The 17,874-nt window shown below is 37.2% G+C and overlaps 1 protein-coding gene across 10 annotated transcripts in view; it reads left to right on the top strand.

Moving 5' to 3' along the window:
* The window catches only part of AUTS2 (activator of transcription and developmental regulator AUTS2), a 1,215,639-nt gene that overhangs the window by 370,055 nt on the left and 827,710 nt on the right, over window positions 1-17,874 (top strand). The window lies entirely within an intron of this gene.

Raw genomic sequence — 17,874 nt, 5'->3', positions numbered from 1 at the left:
ACGTTTTCTCTTCCCAAGGGAATCCTGCCACCTCCCTCCAGGCTTCTCATGTTGTTGAGCTCCTCTGGCTATTCAGGGAAGCAGATGAACCCAGAAGCTTTATTTGTGAACGCGTGTCCTCTGCTTTAATGATTCCTGGATGAAATGCAGGCTCTATACTTGCTGTCTGACCTTGCCACTGACCAAAAGGAAGGAGTCTTCACATTCCCTTCCAGAGGCATTATTTACTGTTAAAAGAAGAAAAATGATGAAACTGTAGTAACAGGAAAGACAGGCTATACTTCTTTAGATTGAATAGAGAATTTTCAAGAGGAATATTTGCTATGAAACTTGATGCATTTTTGCCTCTGAAAGAAATTGACAGACCCTTCCTGTTACCTGAATGTTTGCTTAGTCAGAAGTTTTTATTTGTATTTTTTCTTTCAGTTAAGTGACTTTGCTCAGAGAAAGCATCCCCATCATTTTGGCTGTTGATGAGATTATCTTTTTACTCTATTTTGGGGGGTTATATTTTAGGGAGGCAGTGAACTTTGGCTGCATCTGAAATTTCAGTATTACAGTACACTGTTTTAATACATCATGACTAGACTTTGAGGAAAGAAGTATGTACTTCCTAACACATCTAAACTTGCCTGAAGCTGTTGGCCATCATTTTGGTTCTACATCTGTACATATCACTTCTGTTGGGAATTTATTGGGTTAGTAACGAGGTTTCCAGGGGCATCCTAAAATGCCTCCCTTTTGTAATCCTTCTTTCTTTGCTTTGTTTGTTGAAAACACTGACTGTAGAATTAAGCTGAGACCCTAGAGAATGGAATCATGATATGGCAAGATGGAAAATTATGATGGTTTTTGTCATAATATTTATGATTGCATTTATATAAGCATATTGAAAAATTCTTCCATTTTTCTAGTTTAATTGACATTAGTACACTTTGGGCTATGTTTCTCCACATTGTTATTTTCTGTGTAGGTTTGTTTCTGCTGTGTTTTTGTGACAATGAAATTACTTGTTCTTTACCCATAGTCAAAGTATAGGATTTTTATTTAAGAAATTCATTTCCCATTTTAGACATATTTGCATTGTTAACTATTAAAACTGTTATGACTGAAATATTACCTTTGTGCATAGGGTCAGGACAGTGTGTCATTGTGATGTGGGGGTTAGTTTTTTCCTCACTAGATTACTTTCCTTTGAGCAGCCCATTACCTATTGTTTGTTGTTATGAATTTTGGTTAATTAAAAGTGTACTCTACCTCCATAACCTTTCCTTTGACCTTAAATGTCCTGCCATAGAAACCTGAAGCTCAGAGGTAAGGAGTGAAAGAAAACTAACGTTAAAAGCTGGAAAATATTTCAAGAAATGATCTTCATATAAAAGAAAAGGAGGACATTACATTAGTTGCTTTATTTGAATAACTACCTTACTATTCCTGTAGCAACAAAACCAGGAGGGAGTGCATTCATATGCCACGGCATGCGTGTAATGTAAAGCTAAATAGTCTAAGACTCCATAGCTAACTGGAGGATATCCTGTTTATATTAGAATAGGGGGAATAAGAGGAACAGAAAAATCTCAGTCTTGTGCAGCCTGCTTATTGATGCTCTAGATTTCTGTGATTCTCAACAGAAATTCTGTTCTTTTGTTCCTTCACAATGATTTATTTTTTAAACTCACATTTTTTTTCCAGAATTCAAAATGAGTTTAGTTTCATTTGGAGAGATGAAAGACTTTAGTGTAAACCCAGGGACAGAGATGCTTAAAACCAAATTACAACGATTCTTTTTTGTATTCTTCCTAAAAGCCATTCTTTTAAAGGGTTATTAATTTTGAATTTCCTCCAGTATTTTAAAAAGGCAAAAAAAGAAAAAATTCATTTTCAAATACTGACCACATGAACTGATATAAACTTTTAATTATTGGATAGATAAAAAACATTACAGAGTATTTTTGATGGCCAGCCATTTCATTGTTTTATATTTAGGAAAATTATTGAATCAGTCTTAAGTAGTGAGCAAGAAAAACTAAGAAATTCCAGTATATATCACCAAAAACATGGGCACAGAAAAACATTTCTTTATGATAATTAGGATTTTGACCCCTTTTCAAAATTAAACATACATGTATAGTAACACAAACCCCCTTTTCATAATTAAACATACATGTGTAGTAAACACAAACATCTTTTTAGCTACCACTGCGTGCACATGCCCACTTCTGTTTTTCCATTTAAATTATTATTTTTTTAATTGGAGAAAAATTGCTTTCCAGTGTTGTGTTGGTTTCTGCTGTACAACAACGCAAATCAGTCATAATTATACATATATCCCCTCCCTCTTGAGCCTCCCTCCCTTCTCCTGTCCCACCCTTCTAGGTCATCACAGAGCAGCAGGCTTGGTTCCCCTGTGTTATATAAGCAGCTTCTCACCAGCTATCTGTTATTTACATGAAAGTATGTATACATCGATGCTACTGTTTGTCTAAATTATTTTTGAGTAATCTGTTTCTTAAATTTGGTCAATACTGGGCTATCATTCGTTCTGAAATATTGCTTGCTTGAATTAAGTTCATCATACTCCTTGCCTCTTTCTCCTTCTATACATTCTCTTAGAATATTTCCTATTTTCATATATTTTGCTATGTTTAATAACTGATTATTCCAAAACCTATTTTACTAGTCTAATCTCTTTCTTCAGAGGCATATATTTCATTGACCAGTTAGATATCTGCCTTCAAGTTCAACAGAAACCTCAGATGAAGCATCTCTAAAATGCGAAAATGCGGTTCATTTCCACTTCCACAACCAAACGTTGTCTTCTTCCCATTTACTACCATATCTTGCTGGTCATCTGTGTTCAAGGGCCCATCTTAGATCTGTTTTAGATCTCCCAGCTGGCCTATTAGAGGAGTCTCCTAGTTTATCTCCAAGATGCTCATGATGCCTTCTAGTGCACTAAAACATGTCTAGAGTGATCTTGTTAAAAGGTCAGTCTGTGTCCCTTAACCCCTTTCTTGTTAATGACTGTCCTCTCCCATTGAAGAATCCTCACTTGATGTCCTTCAGCAATGCTAGCATTGGCCTGTATATACATAATATATTTTATTGTAATAATTTACTCCAGAGTCTATGTCCTCTATACCATAAGACCCTAGAGTACTGAACTATGTTGTCAATTTCTTTGTATCTGTTAATTCCAACACATAACAGGTGCTCATTTATTCCCTAAATGTATTAAGAAAAGCTATGACTTTTCTGGGGAGTCTAGCAAACATGAGTTTGATTTCTGCATCTACCATTTACTAGTAGTATATGATCTTGGGCAACATATAGAAACTTGATAAAAGTATTTTTTCATTTATTCAATTGGGAGAAGTATCACCTAATATACTTTTTAAAAAGTAAACTTTTTGAGATAATACTAGATTCATATGTAGTTGTAGAAAATAATACAGAGTGATACCATCTGCCTTTTAAGTAGTTTCTCCAATGATAACACTTTATGAAACTGTTGTACAATGTCACAACCAGAATATTAATGATAATATACTCAAGGTATTGAACAATTCCATCACCAAGAGGATTGTTCCTCTTGGTCTTTTCATAGGCACAGCACTTGGCCTGCCCCCATACCCCTAGTCATTAACTCCTAGCAACCAATATTTTTTTCTCCAATTTTTAAGTTTTGATATTTCATGAATATTATATAAGTGGAATCATATACTATGTAACGTTTGGGGGATTATCTTTTTTCACTCGAAGTGATTCTCTGGATATTCCTTCAAGTTGTTCTGTGTTGTTCCTTCTGTTTCTGAGTAGTAGTACTCCAAGGAATGGACACACCACTGCTCATTTAATCATTTTCCTACTGAGGGATGTCTGCGCTGCTCCCAGGTTTTTTTCTAATACAAATAGAACGGCTGTGAACATTTGTCTACATAACTTCTGTGTATGTTTTGGTGTGTAGACGTCAGTTTTCTGTAGGATAAATGCTAAGAAATGCAATTCTTGAGTAGTATGTTTAATTTTTAAGAGGCTACCAGAACTGGCTTTCACTGTTTCTCTATCATTATACATTCTCTTCAGTGCAGTAGTGTGAGTTGCCTGTTTTCTCTGCATCTTCAACAGCATTTGGTGGTTTACTGGCTTTTATTTTAGCCATCCTATTGGTGTGTAATTATCTCTCACTGTGGTTTTAATTTTCATTTTCCTAATAATTAATCATGTCAAATGTCCTTTTGTTTACTTCTTGGTCATCTGAGTATCTTCTTTTGTTAAATGTATCTTCCTCATTAAATATCCTTTGCCTATTTTTTAACTAGATTTCTGAGTTTTACTGCTGAGTTTTTAAAGTTCTTAATGTATTCTAGATGCTAATCCATTATTGGATATGAGGTTTAAAATCTTTTTTTCTAATTCTTAAAGTCTTCTACAGAACAAAAAAATTTTAATTTTGGTACAGTCCAATTTATGGATTTTTTTTTTTTTCTCATTGTATGGCTTCCTCTTTGTGTTAAATCTTAAGAATTTTTTTTGCTTTTTGATATGTTGTATTATTTTCATTTTAATTCAGTTTAATGTATTTTCCCCACCTTGAGACTTCTTATTTGATACATGAATTGTTTAGTGGTGTGTGGTTTCGTTTCCAAATGTCTGGACCTTTTTCTGTTGGCCTTTGTTATCCTTTCCTAGTTTGATTCCAGTGTGATCTGAGAACACACTTTGTAGGGTTTGAATTCTTGTACATTTACTGAGGTTTGTTTACTGACCCATGGTGTGGATCTGTTTCAGTATGGTTTACTTGGGCACTTGAAAAGAATGTGTATTCTGTTTTGAGTAGAATGTTCTGCCGTGTCAGGTAGACCTTGTGATTAATGTTGAGTTCATCTCTGTATGTGATTTTCTGTTTAGTTGTTCTATCAGTTGTTGAGAAAGGGGTGGTTGAGGGCTTTGATTATAATTGTGGTTCGACTTCTTCCTTTCAGTTCTGTCAGTTTTTGCTTCATATATTTTCAGGTCTACTTAGGATTATTATTTTTCCTCAGTATGAAAAGTGAAAGTGAACTCGCTCAGTTATGTCCGACTCTTTGCGACCCCATGGACTGTAGCCTATCAGGCTCCTCCGTCCATGGGATTTTCCAGGCAAGAGTGCTGGAGTGGATTGCCATTCCCTTCTCCAGGGGATCTTCCTGACGCAGGAATCAAACCCAGGTCTCCCGCATTGCAGGCAGATGCTTTACCGTCTGAGCCACATCATGTGGCTTCCGTCTCTGTCCCTGGCAATTCTATGTGCTTTAACGTCTATTTTATCTGATATTAATATATCACTATTGTTTCCTTTTTGGCAAATGTTTTTATGATAGATCCTTTCATATTTTTACTTTCTGTGTTGTATATACTTAAGTTTGATATTTAAAGAAACTCTAGATAGCATATAGTTGGATCATGTTTTTTAATGCACTCTACTAATCTGTCATTTAATTGGGATATTTCAAGTTTCGTTTCCTTGTAATTATTAATGTATAAGGCATAAGTGTGCCAATTTTTTATATAATGTTTTTATTTTTTTCCCTTCCTTTTTCTGTCAATTACATCCTGGAATTTTCTCAGATTTCATTTTGATTTATCTATAATGTTGTTAAATATTTATCTTTGTACAGCTTTTTAGTGGTTGCTTTTAGTGGTGGTTCTAGATACTGCAGCATGTATACATCACAGTCCACTGTGGTCAGGTTTTTGTCAGCTTGAGTGAACTGTCAAAATATACAGTTCTGTTGAAACTGTTGAAAATATACTCTCCCATTTATATTATAATTATCTTAAATAGTTCCTCTAACATGCATTTAGAACCATCTCAAGACAGTTGTAATATTTGCTTTAACCATCAGTCATGATTTGGGAAACTCAAGAGGAAAAAGTATATTTCTTTTGCTCTTTCCGTTGTTCTTTTTCCCCTTTCTGGTAGTTAAAATTACTTTATCATTTCCTGGTTTTTTTTTTTTTTTTTTAAGAAGAGAACTTCCTTTATACCTAAAGATAGGTACAGCAACACATTTTCTTAGTTTTCTTTAATTTGAGAATGTCTTTAGTATGCAGTTCTTCCTCAGGAATATTGTTACTTGCTATCCAGTTCTGGCTTGACATTCTTTTCAGCCATCAAATGTATCTTTAATCCTTTTCCTGGCCTATAGAGTTTCTTATGAGAAACTCACTGTCCTTCTTTCCCCTGTAAGTCATGTGCTGTTTCTGGCTATTTCCAGAATTTTTCTGTGTCTTTAGTTTTCAAACCTTTTATTGTGATGGGTCTTGGTGTGGTATAGCTTCGGGCTTATTCTGCTACTTGAATCTGTAGTTTTGTGTCTTTTGCCAAACTGTGCAAGTTTTACCATGTACTTTTTATTTTTTTAGCCCTTTCTCCTTCCGTCCTCGGATGCTGTGAACTGAATTCTTAGAACTTTTGTTTCAATCCCACAGCTCCCTGATACTCTGTGTTTGTTTGTTTTTTTCTTTTTTCCCCTTTAGTCTATATTTTCTCTTTTGTTTAGACTTAGTAATTTCAATTTTTTTATCTTGAGATTCTCTAATTCTTTCCTGTCTTACCTATACCTGATATTGAGCTCATCCATCAAAGTTTTTGGGGTTTTTTAATAAAAAATATTTTATGATGGTAAAAAGCATGTTATATGAAATTTACCATCTTCACCATTGTGTAAGTGTGCAGTTCAGTAGTGTTGAGTATATTTACATTGTTGTTTCTTATCTTACAAACCTGAAATTCCACCCCCCACCTTCATTGCTATTCTCTCAAGATCTAGATCCATAAAAAACACTGTCTTTACAATATTTTTCTTTTGCCATGAAGTTTTGACAGTGCATTTTGGTAACAAGATTAGAATTATTAATATTGGCTTCAGTGAAAAATAGTTAAGTACTTTAGCCAGAAACACCATAATGTAGGAAACAATAGATTTTCTTCTTGAAATATTCAGTTACAATTGAGGTATTGAATTAGGAGGAGAGAATGAGATATTTTTTTTTTCCTTTAGTGAGAAGTGTTCCTCTTAACAGCCGCTCTGAACAATAAGTATTGTTTGACCATATTTGCCAGCCTTGCTCATAACCTTATACAATATCTGTCTAATAAGCTTAAAGTATGTACTCTCAGTCTTTAACTTCAGTTAATTTGAAATTTATTTACACAGTATGTTTGGAAATTTATGTAATCATGATGACTGTACCTTATTAATATTTTATAGACTTTTATCTCAGTAAACTTTTGTTAGAGTGAAGCAATGAATTTGTGTCACAAAACCATTTGGAAACTTGAGAAGACACATAGGCTATGGAGTATTCTCACTTGAAAGACCTTAGAATTTGAACCAGACAGAACCTGTCTCCTCTGCCCTTGTTTGTTGTTTGCTAGAGGAAAACCTGTTGTTTGACATGAGAAGAACTTGATGTTTACACCAGGTTACACTGTAAATTTTTTTCCATCGTTAGAAGGACTGAGTTTAATGGAAAGACTATTCATAGATGCTTATGGATGAGCAACTGCTCAGAACTTCCAAGGGCTTCCTTTCCAGTGGAAGGATTTCAATTATAGTTGTTTTCTTTGAATAAGTATAAGGAGGTAAGTAGAACCCATTTCAAATGTTAAATTTGAAGACTATGTTATTTCTGGTATGCTTTGGAAATAAAAGATGCAGCTAATCTAAATCAAAAGCCTCATTCCAGATTATTTGATGAGTAGGAGGAGGACTATAGCTAGCAGTTGAGCCACTTGGAATTGAAGTGTAGGTGGTACATCAAGTGTGACTTTCATTAGGCAGTTTTGCCCTTGAGTGGCACCTAGTGCAAGTAAGCTTCCTCTTCAGCAGGCGCCGACAGCTCCCTGTTGACAGACTTTGTGCTTTACTGTTGTATCAGAAGACGGATTGAAGAAGGATATGGACTCATATTGGCTTTATTTTTCAGATGATATTTTTGTTTTGTTTTTGCATTGTTTTAGAGTATTTGGAGTAGCCATATGTATAGAGTGGTTGTTTACTGTATGCTTTTTGCATGAATAAATGAAAGTGAATTTATGAATTTGGCTTCCTAAATCAGAGGGTTTTGCTACACACAATGAAACTAAGTTTCTCTCCAGCTCCTTCTTCCCCAAGGTAACCCCCCCACCCCAATTTTTTAAATTTACTGACTCCTCTGCTTTTCTAGAATGTGATTATATATACTTGGAGTAGTTGAAGGATGTCATAATATAGAAAGTGTAGGATAGATCAGTTTTACATAGGGAGGACTGAAGAGCTTCCCTGAAATTATGAAAGTGATGTTTCAACCTCTGAAACTGATGGATCTTACCCATGAATCTTTGTGAGGAAGGGTATTTAAATCCCATTCATTTTACTTGTTAGGCCAAAGTAAATCAGCTTACACATTTTGTTCTTTGGTAGAATACCTATTCCTGAGATCATCAGTCCCATAGTGCAGTTACAAAACAGAAACTGCTAAAGCTTGAAACCATTAAAAGAAAAAAAGTGTATACTTTAACACATTATTTTATGGTAAGACAATACTTCCTCTAACCAATCTTTTTATGTAGATCCTTGTTTGCATTGGCTGCACATTGGAACCACTGGGGGAGCTTTGAAAAAAAAACATTGAAGTCCAGGTATCAACCCTAGAGATTCTAATTAAATTGATCTGAAGTACAGCCTTGGCAGTGAGTTTTTAAAAAGATCCTCAGGAGTTTAAAATGTTCAGTGAGAGCTGTTTGAGAATGGTTCCACTGATTCACGTTCCAATTCTTCTTTCTTGAATAAACCACATCCATAATGCATTGACCACAATTGTCTATGAGGGTTTCCTAAAATTGTTGAAATAACTTAGACATATGTGAGTAATCTTGAGTGCAAACTCCTTTTTGGTTCCTCCTCCTAGTCTTTAGGATTGTCTCACATTTAATTCCAGAACAGTTTTTTTTTTTTCTTTTCTTTTTTTAAGGAGTCCCCCCTTTACTGTGTTCAGCTTAATTTTTAAAATATTTAGTTATTTATTAATATTTATTTACTTTCGGCTGTGCTGGGTCTTCGTCACTGTGCAAGCTTTTCTCTAGTTGCAGCGAGTGGGGACTACTCACTAGTTGTGGTACACAGGCTTCTCATTGCAATGGCTTCTCTAGTCATGGAGCACAGGCTCTAGGCACATGGGTTTCAGTAGTTGCAGGGCATGGCCTCGGTGGTTGTGGTTCCCTGGCTCTAGAGCACAGGCTCAACAGTTGTGGTGCATGGGCTTGGCTGCTGTGCAGCCTGTGAGATCCTCCTGGACCAGGGATTGAACCCATGTCTCCTGCACTGGCAGGCGGAATCTTTACCACTGGGCAACCAGGGAAGTCCCCAGCTTAGTTTTTATGGAAGTAATATCTCACTTTCCTTTTACCCTCACTGTTTTACATGATATGTAGTTAAATACTGTTAGTTAAATACTGGCTATAACTATTGGAAACAGGTATGGAAACAAACTGTTTACTCTTAGTGTATAATGTATTGGTGCCTTCTAAAGCAGCATTCATTGGCTATGAATCATTCAATATGTTTCACAAAGGAAATAAGGACCATCAGTTGATTTGGCTTGTCAATTGAATAGAAGTCACTTAAAAGATTTTTAATAAAAGATAAAAGATATATGGTTGGCCTGATATTAGGTCAATTAATATTCACCTAAAATCAGGTGATATATATTTCATTTTTATTCTGTAAGTAAGTATGGATTTTCTTCCTTATTTCGTATTTAATTTTTTACTCAAGACTTTGGGTTAATTAATATCCGATGTTAGTACTTAATGCACATAGATATGATCAATATAATCGCTTTTATCTCATGAGTGAGTACTGTTTATTGCCTGTGGTTTTTATATTCCATTACAGCCATCTAAATGATACTCATCATGGTCTTTATTACCCATCATCAATGCTTGAGAGTTGTGAAGTCAGTCTGGTCTTTGAGTGTCACAAGTCTTGAAATACTTCAAATTTGTGTATAAATCGTGGAAAAACTTAAAGAGTAAAATGCAAGCATTAATAAATGGCATCTCCTTCTAACAAGATACACTGGGAGTCATTAGAGCATGAGTGGGCCCCTGATAGGCTGTGTGAGATTAGTCAGAGCCATCACGATACGCGTCCTCCTGTTCTTCGCATTTGAAATGTGCACATAGTGAGTTGTTTATTCTGCATTGTTTATGGTAATAGCATTTGCACTTACCGTCTTTTTCTTTGATTTATAAAGCTAATCCTGAGTTTCTATTTTTGCTTAGCTATTTGTTCACATTAATCTGGTATGTATCTGTGTTGTTTTGTTCTGAGATCCGGTGTTCCTTGAGGACAAGAAATCTAGTCTTCCTGGAGTATATGTGTCTGTGGCATAGAACAAAGTTTTAGGAATATATTGCCTGAATTTAATTTATTGAATTGGTCTATGAATGTTTGGCCTATCTCTGTGCAGGGAAGAATACCAGACTTCATGAGAACTGGTCCCAAGAACATTTTTATTTGCTTTCTTTCCTGGGCAGGAAATAAATGGTGTATAAGCAGCTAAGAGCAAGTAACCTTGGTCTGTGCTTTTTCCTTCTGACTGCTCTGTTAGATTATCTTTCAGGAAAGCTGAGTAAGCTTAGCACAGTGAATACTAAAGGGAGTGCATGGCTCCCCTCTCATGGGACTTAAGTAGTGTTTAACACCACCATGAAATACTCAGCTGTGGCTTTCTCTAGCGTAGAATTTGTCTAAGAAAGATTACAAGAACAAGGAAGGCTTTGTGTGCTATGTTTTTGGGTGTTTTTTTTTTCCTTTTCTTTTCCTTTCTTTTCCCTCTTTTGCTCCAGGGCATCCATAAAAACATGGAGTATTTTCTTTGGGCCTCTGGAGTGTGCATGTTATTTATGTGTGAGCCTGAGAGAAGAATAAAAGACAGAAGCAAGGCCATGCTTACCAGTGGGAGTCATCACCCACAGGTAAAATGAAGAAAAATTACATGAATTTGTTTGTTTCTCTTCAGCCTCTTTTACCACTCAGGGAACCAAACAAGCTGTCAGAGGGAAAGCATGGGTCTTGGCATGTGATAACCCAGCAGCCTGGCCATTTACTTAACCAGTGGAAGACTCAGTTTTGCCCTGTCCTTGACAAGATGAAAGCCTTCAGAGAGAATTAGATGGGGTATAATTTGGGGACATACTCAGATTCTTTCTTGGTATAATGTTCAAGGACTTTATCATATAGTGACTGTCATCCAACAAGAAACAAGGGAAGACTTTACCGTTTAGTGACAAGGAAAGACTGTTTGAATTTTGGAGCTGCAAAGCAATGTAGTCCAAACCCTGCAGTCTGCAGAAGAGCAGTAAGCCTGGAATCCTGCTTAGTGGCCGGAAGTGTAGACTGTAGTTAGAAACCAATGGTGTAACTGGCCTTGAACCTTTTCTTTCATTCATTACTAACTTTCCTTTCCTTTTGTTAGGAAAAAGCCATTATAATCCTAACATTGGCATAAGTTTTAGTTTTTGCTTGTGCCTTTCCCTGTGTGCCCTTATTTACTTCTGTAATTATTTCTACATGCTTTTATATTGTCCTTTTTGCACTTATCCACATCTCATTCTTTCTGATGTTTCTATGTAGTATTTGTCACAGTTCCTTTGGGTTTTCATTATAACTTGCCAATTTATTCCCTTGTTGAGAACTTACATGGAGTCAGTTTTTTTTGGCATGAAGGAAAAATCCATAGAAAATTATGTGGTGGATGTAGCTTTACATTCTCATTTTCAAATTGTTGAAGTTCCTGAGAGTGACTTCATTACAGTGATAGGAAGCATGCTATAGCCCTCTAGAATCTGAAGGAGTGTGCCCTGCACTGCATGTGTGCAAAGATTGTATAAATGTGCATGAAAAAAAAAAGCCTTCACTTTGTATGTCAAAGAGCTAATGAGTCTTATTGTAGCATTTTGTGTTTTCTGTCAAATGGCCACTTCTATTAAGGAAGATAAAAGCATTTACATGAGTATTGCCAACATCTGCTGGATCATCAAAAAAGCAAGAGAGTTCCAGAAAAACATCTATTTCTGCTTTATTGACTATGCCAAAGCCTTTGACTGTGTGGATCACAATAAACTGTGGAAAATTCTGAAAGAGATGGGAATACCAGACCACCTGACCTGCCTCTTGAGAAACCTATATGCAGGTCAGGAAGCAATAGTTAGAACTGGACATGGAACAACAGACTGGTTCCAAATAGGAAAAGGAGTATATCAAGGCTGTATATTGTCACCCTGCTTATTTAACTTATATGCAGAGTACATCATGAGAAACGCTGGGCTGGAAGAAGCACAAGCTGGAATCAAGATTGCCGGGAGAAATATCAATAACCTCAGATATGCAGACGACACCACCCTTATGGCAGAAAGTGAAGAGGAACTGAAGAGCCTCTTGATGAAAGTGAAAGAGGAGAGTGAAAACGTTGGCTTAAAGCTCAACATTCAGAAAACGAAGATCATGGCATCTGGTCCCATCACTTCATGGGAAATAGATGGGGAAACAGTGGAAACAGTGTCAGACTTTATTTTTTGGGCTCCAGAATCACTGCAGATGGTGAAATTTCATGACTGCAGCCATGAAATTAAAAGACACTTACTCTTTGGAAGAAAAGTTACAACCAACCTAGATAGCATCTTAAAAAGCAGAGACATTACTTTGCCAACAAAGGTCTGTCTAGTCAAGGCTATGGTTTTTCCAGTGGTCATGTACGGATGTGAGAGTTGGACTGTGAAGAAAGCTGAGCACCGAAGAATTGATGCTTTGGAACTGTGGTGTTGGAGAAGACTCTTGAGAGTCCCTTGGACTGCAAGGAGATCCAACCAGTCCATCCTAAAGGAGATCAGTCCTGGGTGTTCCTTGGAAGAACTGATGCTGAAGCTGAAACTCCAGTACTTTGGCCACCTCATGCGAAGAATTGACTCATTGGAAAAGACCCTGATGCTGGGAGGGATTGGGGGCAGAAGGAGAAGGGGATGACAGAGGATGAGATGGCTGGATGGTATCACCGACTCGATGCCCATGAGTTTGAGTGAACTCCGGAAGTTGGTGATGGACAGGAAGGCCTGGCGTGGTGCAATTCATGGGGTCGCAAAGAGTCGGACTTGACTGAACAACCGAACTGAACTAAACTGAGCTTGTTAGCTTTATTAATATTTGGCAAAGCCAATATGTTATGGAAATAAATATATAGTTTGGGAGGAAGTAACAAAATTATACATATAGGTGATACATTTATACATTGTTTAAAGGAATTATTGAAGAAATATATGCACCAAAGGTTTCTGTCTGTATGAAATGTATATTCAAAGACAGTGTTTCTTCCTCCAGGGTTCTGGGAATACAACAAAGAACAGATGTATGTATCTATAAAATACTGTGATGCATCAAGCAGTGTACTTTCATTATGGAGTTTATGTGTTGACTCTGATTTGAACTATCATGCTTTTTATCATGTGGGAACTTTTGAAAACAATTATATGGTTAAAAATCTAAGGATTTTGACCTAATGTTGATTCATATTGTGTTAATCAGATTTTTTTCTTTTCAAAGAAGTGTTTTTCAAAAAGGGAAGCTTTATGTTTATTAATTCAAGTTCTAAAGTGTTTATGGAAACTTTGATAGCTTCTTCAGTGTTTCACTCTAGCAAAAGATTTCCTGATAGTGGAGTTTTTAGGATCATGAACATGTGTGGAGTTTTTTTTTTTTCCTTTTCAGTTATGTTATTTTAAAAAAAATGTTTCACCTTGTTGATCTTTTTATACAAATTAAGATAGACCCTTTACCCTGGTGCCTTGCAGGTGATCTGTGGAAGTCTTTTCCCCTTCCTGGGGTAGTTTTTCTGAAATTGCCGTTAAGTAGTAGTTGACCCCTTTCCATTCTTCTTCAGACCGAACAACACTTTCTCGAAACCCAGCCACCCCACTGCTCTAACACTCTTTCTGATTTTCTCCTGTTCTTATTGTTCAATCACTCGGTCATGTCCGACTCTCTGCAACCCCATGGACCATGGCATACCAGTTTTCTCTCCTCCTCTGTCTCCTGGAGTTTGCTCAAATTCATGTCCATTGAGTCGGTGATGCTGTCTAACCATGTCATCCTCTGCCACCCCTTTCCCTTTTGCCTTCAGTCTTTACCAGCATCAGGGTCTTTTCCAGTGAGTCAGTTTTTTGCATCAGGTGGCCAAAGTATTGGGGCTTCAACTTAATCAACAGTCCTCTGAATGAATATTCAGGACTCATTTCCTTTAGGATTGACTGGTTTGATCTTGCAGACCAAGGGACTTTCAGGTGTCTTCTCCAGCACCATAATTTGAAAGCATCAGTTCTTCAGTGCTCAGCCTATAGTTGTCTGTAGGCCTTGGCAGATGAATGATCTGGGAGCCGTGGTTGGGAGGGGCTGGGCTGCCTGTGTCACATGTCAGCATTGTGAGATCATTACTGCACCAAAATCTGAAGGTGATTATGGACCCTAGGTAGTGACATCAAATTTTGGGAAAGATTTTACTGGCATTTTTCTTAAGAGGAAAAACTAATGACATACTAAAAGTTAAGCTATTTCTCATTCAGCCATATGTCTGAAGCCATTGAGCAGGTTCCCAAGTACATTTTTTTTCAGCTTTACTGAGGTATCATTGATAAGTAAAATCATATATACTTAAAAGTGTACAGTGTGATGATTTGATATATGTTCGCAATCTCCTCACACAATTATGTGTGTGTGTATGAGAGATGGGAAGCTTGATATGCTTAATATCCACTCTTAGCAAATTTCATATGTACAGTAGTGCTGCGAACTGCAGTCACTCTGCTGTACATTAGATCCTCAAAACTTCCTTATCATATAACAAAGATTGAACCCTTTGACCAACATTTTCTCCAGCCCCCAGCCCTTGGCAGCCACCATTGTACTTTCTTTTTCTTCAAATTTGACTTTTAAAAAAATTTCACATGTACATGATAGCATGCAATGTTTGTCTTTCTCTAGCTTATTTCACATAGCATAATGCCCTTCACATTCATCCATTTTGTTGCAAATGACAGGATTTTCTCCTTTTTTAGGGTTGGAAAATATTTCTTCCTTGAGCCATTGCTTGTGAGTAGTATGTTGCTTATTTCCACGTGTGTGTGAATTCTCCAGGTTTCTAATGTCAATTTTTTCCTATTTTCTATTATGGTCAGCAAGGATACTTGATACGATTTTAATCTTCATAATCTTGTTAAGACCAGTGTTGTTCCCTATAATAAAATTTGTTCTTTAGAAAGTTCCATGTGCTCATGGAATGTGTATTCTGTGCTGTTGGATGGAATGTTTTATATATGTCTGGTAGGCTCCTTTGGTCTAAAGTCCAATATTTCCATATTTTCTTTCAGGATAAATTTTCTCTTATTAAAAGTAGGACATTTAACTCTCCCACTATTATGTTGTTGTATTTTTACTGCCTTCAGATCTGTTAATATTTGTTTAATATATTTATTTATTCCCATGTTGGGTGCATATATATTTACAAGAGTTATGTCTTTCTGATAAATTTTACCCTATATCATTATATAATAACCTTCTTCAGTTCAGTTCAGTTCAGTCCAGTCACTCAGTTGTGTCCGACTCTTTGCGACCCCATGAATTGCAGCACGCCATGCCTCCCTGTCCATCACCAACTCCCGGAGTTCACTCAGACTCATGTCCATCGAGTCGGTGATGCCATCCAGCCATCTCATCCTCTGTCGTCCCCTTCTCCTCCTGCCCCCAATCCCTCCCAGCATCAGAGTCTTTTCCAATGAGTCAGCTCTTTGCATGAGGTGGCCAAAGTACTGGAGTTTCAGCTTTAGCATCATTCCTTCCAAAGAAATCCCAGGGCTGATCTCCTTCAGAAGGGACTGGTTAATCCTTCTTAATCTTGTCACAGTTTTACATTTAAAGTCTATTTTGTCTGATGTTAAGTATAGCTATGGCTGGCTGCTTTCTTTTTGTTGCCATTTGCATGGGTTATCTTTTCTTATACCCTTACTTTTAGCTTATGTGTGTTCTTAAAACCAAAGTGAGTTTCTTCCTGGCAGCATGTAGTCGTGCCTTGTTTTTTATTTACTCATCTGCTTATGTGGTTTTGATTGGGAAATTTAAACAGTTTTAGTTTTAAAGTAATTATAAGGTAAAGATTTGCTCTTACCATCTTGTTAATTGTTTTCTGACAGTTTGGTAGTTCCATTGTTTCTTCTCTTACTGTTTTCCTTTGTCATTTCATAGTTTTCTATAGTGGTATGCTTTGATTCCTTTTTTTTTGTCTTTTGTGTATCTCCTTTAGGTTTTTGCTTTGGGGTTACCATGCATACATGCTAGGTCGCCTCAGTTGTGTCCAACTTTGTGCAACCCTGTGAACTACAGCCTGTCAGGCTCCTCTATCCATGGGATTCTCCAGGCAAGAATATTGGAGTAGGTTGCCATACCCTCCTCCAACCGATCTTCCTTACCCAGGGATCGATCCCGGGCCTCTTACATCTACCTGCATTGGTAGGCGTAGGATTAGGATTCTTTACCACTGTCACCACTTGGGAAGCCCACATGACAGTCTGTTTAAAGCTGGTGGCAACTTTGATTGCATACAGAATTTTTACCCATTTATTCTTCCCCTGGGTGCCTGTGTCTCTCAAAAGATTTGGGAAGTTTTCAGCCATGATTTCTTTAAATAAACTTTCTACCCCTTTCCCTATCTGTCTGTTCCTTTGGGGACTGCCATAATGAGAATAGTGTTCATTTTGGGGTATCCCATGACCCTTTTAGGATTTCTTTACTCTTTTTCACTCCCTTTTCTCCTCTGGGCAGTTTGAAATGACTTGTCTTTGAGTTCAGATTTTTCTGTTGATCAGGTCTGCTTTTGATACTCTCTATTGTGGTTTTCATTTCCTTCATCGAATTTTTCAGCTCCAGAAGTCCATTTTGGCTCTTTTTTTTTTTTTTTTTTTTAATTTCTGTATTTCTGTTGAACTTCTCATTTTTTCCATGTTCCACCCCCCTCCCCCGATTTCATTTAGGTGTCTATCTGTATTACCTTAAATCATTGCGCTTCCTTAAAATAATTATTTTTTAATTCTTCTCTGCAAATTCACAATCTCCATTTCAGGGATGTCACTTACTGGGATATTATGGTGTTCGTTTGGTAGTTATGTTTCCTTGATTTTGTTTTGTGTGTGTATGTGTGTATGTTTTGTGTTTGAAGCAAGCAAAAGTGTGTTGTTGATCTTTGTACATTTGATGGTGCAATTGCCTCTTCCAGTTCTTATGGATTGGTTTGGTAGGGAAGTGTCTTCACCTGTGAGAGTATGTTTGGGCACTTGCTGAGTGGGGATGTGTGGTGGTTCTGACTCTGGGGAAAGCCCAGTGGTGTAATTCTTTTGAAGCTCTGTCAGCTGAGGCAAGCATTGGGGAAGACATTAGTGGTCTTCATTGGCCAAGGCTGTGGGTACCTGTGGTATCAGTGAGTTCTTTTGGGGTGTTCAGTGGTGGAGTGTCCTGAGGAGCTCCTCTCCTCTCTCTTTCTTCCAGGGCATACCAGCCCTCTCTGTGCCAGGTTCAGCTTGCAGGTGCTTCTGTGGCAGACCTGGTGCTAGTTTCTAATGAAGAAGCCATGGTGCCAGCTTCTGCAACACATACATTTTCTGAACCATTGCACCTACAGGGTCTGGGGAACTGCTAGCACAGAGCGGTGGTGGCTCTGGTGCCCGAGATGTGGATACACGTGGCCTGGCTGTGGAGCTTGGGTTTGAAGTGTGGTTCCATGCGAAGCCCCTGAAACTCTACAGTT

This window comes from Bos indicus, chromosome 25, assembly GCF_029378745.1.
Source record: "Bos indicus isolate NIAB-ARS_2022 breed Sahiwal x Tharparkar chromosome 25, NIAB-ARS_B.indTharparkar_mat_pri_1.0, whole genome shotgun sequence".
Lineage (NCBI taxonomy): Eukaryota > Metazoa > Chordata > Mammalia > Artiodactyla > Bovidae > Bos > Bos indicus.
The sequence above is the reverse complement of the archived record's forward strand: the minus strand, read 5'-3'. Positions and strand labels throughout refer to the sequence as shown.